This window comes from Ptychodera flava, unplaced genomic scaffold (genome assembly GCF_041260155.1).
Source record: "Ptychodera flava strain L36383 unplaced genomic scaffold, AS_Pfla_20210202 Scaffold_80__1_contigs__length_553813_pilon, whole genome shotgun sequence".
NCBI lineage: Eukaryota > Metazoa > Hemichordata > Enteropneusta > Ptychoderidae > Ptychodera > Ptychodera flava.
Window position 1 is genome coordinate 336,259 of NW_027248402.1, and position 3,364 is coordinate 339,622.

Genomic DNA, 3,364 nt, shown 5'->3' on the forward strand with positions numbered 1-3,364 from the left:
CACTAGTTCCCTAAACGGTCAGGTCGGGCCAGCCGGTAGCCGGCTTGCAGAGCCGGAATAGTCTAAGCTAGGAAGCAGCGCAGATGAGGTACACATAGCCTGAGGTACTTTGACAGATTCGAGATGACAAGTGTTTTGTAATTAACAAAGAGTGTGAAGAAGTGTATCCTACGATAAAACAAAGAAATAGACAACTTTTTACAACTCTTAGCATGCAAAACGTGGCTTGTTTCTACTGAGGATGGTATTCGTTCTTTATTATTGAGCTTAAATCGTCCATTATTTTCAGGAATACAACCTGATATTTATTTGATACTTTTTCAGATTAAAACAAATAGCTTATAAATTTCACAGAAACTGCCATATTAAAATTGCAATCGTCAAATGCAAAGGGTAAGATAAGGGATACACTACCATTCGTACTACAGATATCCACAGTGATGCCGAAGGCATGCTGCTAAGACGACAATGACTGTCAACCAAAATAAAAAGTTCCAGTTCTCTTTTCTAGAGTTCTCGAAGCCAGAAAGAAAATTAATGATCTACCATTTGTTTTCATTTCTTTTGTAATTCAGTCAGCTGATTACACTACAAGGCCGAGCTTAACTTTTTTAATCTGTGCTTATAGTTTTAGACCTTGAACCCTGAGTAAACATTGCTAACGACAAAATCTGTCATCTGTTGCGAAAATAGCTATCTAGTTATCACAAAAATGTGAGAATTAGAAATGATCACAATGAAAGCTTGAAAATTATAATTATTTCAGAACCAGATAGGACTGTTTACACATTTCATAGTTCTATACATATGAAATGTGTAAAATATATAGGGTTTAGTATTTACATTTCGGACATGATAAATCACCAAAATGTTTAACTGACGACGAGTGATGAAATAGATTTTTTGACAGGTTGTAGCTTCCGATACCAGAGTGACTACAAAAACAATGCCACTTGTTTGAAAACTAAACAATAAAAAAGCAAAACTTACCCCGCTTGAATTTGGTGGCCTTCAAACAGAAAGAAAGAAATATGTTCATTCAAAAGCGGCGAATTAAAGGAAAGTGTGCTGTGTAAGGCTGATACTTGTGTTGGGTATGTTAAAAAATGCGCATGTACCGTCTAAACCTAAACAGTATAAATTATGTGACCCTGCACGCAAGTTCTACCGATAGCAGTTCTTTGTCACAATAAGTTTTTTCCCCTCCCCATCAAGTTTATTATTTAGGTCATCATAGAGATTCTTGCGTCTACTTAGGGTTTGGGACTGTGTATCACTGTGTAGTAAGCACAAGTCCATACAATAGCTAGATTACATTAATGGAGCCACTGGAAACTGATTAACTTGAAATGTACTATATGTTCCGTTCAATAGATTAAATGTAGCTTTAAAGCAATACGGTAATACGTTTAAGTTATAGAACGCGTGAACGTTTGTGCCAACAAGTATTACCCGATTTACCTTCCGGTGTCTTTCCTTGCATCAGCTGCACCATCATCACGATTTCCGGGATATGGGAACAAAATAAGATACATTTGAAGTTATGAAGTTAGCAAAGGGTTAAAAAATATCAGAGATGTAAGGCGGCATCACAATTGTTCATACTACTTCTACTGTCATCACCAACATTACTAATTAATTGTACGCTTTCGTTCCCATTCAAATTGTTGTCGGGATAATATCCACTGATTATTTTCATCTTTATCCCGTATTTTAGATATGATGCACAATATGTTATGAATGCTACAATGTTTTGAACAATGTAAGACCACTTACGTTGGGGTGAATCAGACAGATCCTTCTTGAAATGTTCGATGACACCTTCACATTTTGTTTTCTTCAGAATATCATGGATTATCTTCTTTCTTTGGATAATTTCAAAACGACTCGTTAATAGGTTAGCCATGTCATCTGCATCCTTAAGCTCTTCGACTCTTCCCCCAGGGACACCATGATCCTTCAAGAATCCTTTAGCCCGTTTGAATTGAGCCCCAGTCAATTCCTCGAATATAGCGATGATGACTTCCCGATCACCCATATCTTCGATGATTACGCTAATGTATTACCAGTGAGAGTTATTACCCAATCTGCAACAAGAAAGTGAGCAATTTATGGCATGGATTAGTATTGATACAACTAAATTTTTCTTTAAAGCGATCTATTACGCCTACTACTCAAAAACAGATAATTTGTCTATACATATTTCCTTCGTTTACAAATCTCTGTCTATCAGTTCACTTTCTATCTGTCGCTCGCCTGTATGGACTAGATATACAAATAAAAGTCAAATTAGTCTAGTGCAGTTTTTAAGAAAAACTGAAATTCATAATCATACTCTGAGAATGTACTCCTCGTCTCATTTCTCAATATTTTTAGGACCATGGTTTGCAAAGAAGTATGCCCTCCTAAATCAAAGCTTCCCAGTAAAGAACGTGGTACATAAAAAAAATCGAGAGCTCCGCGTCGTCCTGCTTTAGGTTTGTTGAGTAAGATTTTATTCCAGGAAGTGGAAGGAATTGTCACTTAGGTTTGTTGAGTAAGATTTTATTCCAGGAAGTGGAAGGAATTGTCACATATGGGTTCTCTCGAAATATCAGAACTGTTGACATCGCCCTACCTCTCATTCATCAATAAAACTAAACCGTTTGGTCTGATTTGCATTTCAAATTAAGGTTATGTTGCCTAAACGTGACACCAAAGTAACAGTGCAAATCAATTATTTTTAAAATATTTATTACTCAAAGCGGCCATCATCCTTGTGATATATCTGTTGGGGAAAATAAAAATTCTATAATTGATGCAAGCTTCAGAACGACCCTCACAACTGATAGATCAGAAACCTTGAGCTCAAGTTAAAGTCCATGAATCAGGTCAATGAATTCAGTTGAATCTCCACTCGTACGAGGTGAGTTGATGAGATTAAGGAGACGAAAACGAAGGAGTGTTTACACATTATGACGGTGTCCTTGAAGAATTTTTGAAAGATCCATTTACAGTTCAATATAGGGCTGTCCTGTAAACAACTATAAAACTGTTGTGCCCAACAAAATACCAATCTCATTGATGAATCATGTGATATTTTTGGTCCACGTTTTGCTTAAACATTTACTCACTGAATACCAGATGTAATGAAAACTGGCTGTTCTAAGCTGTATTCAGTAATGACGGGACATGTAACCGATCCTTGCTCCACAAATCAAATTTTCCAATCAGCAAAACCGGTGTCATTCAAGGGTTCGAGTTTCTCGTTCTCGGAATTCACTTAGCCACAAAAAATTGAGTTGGCTGGTTATAGTTTAACACATTTACTTCTCCTGTGAAAATTGTCTCGTTGTATAGAGAGTTGATAAACAAGAGTATTGGG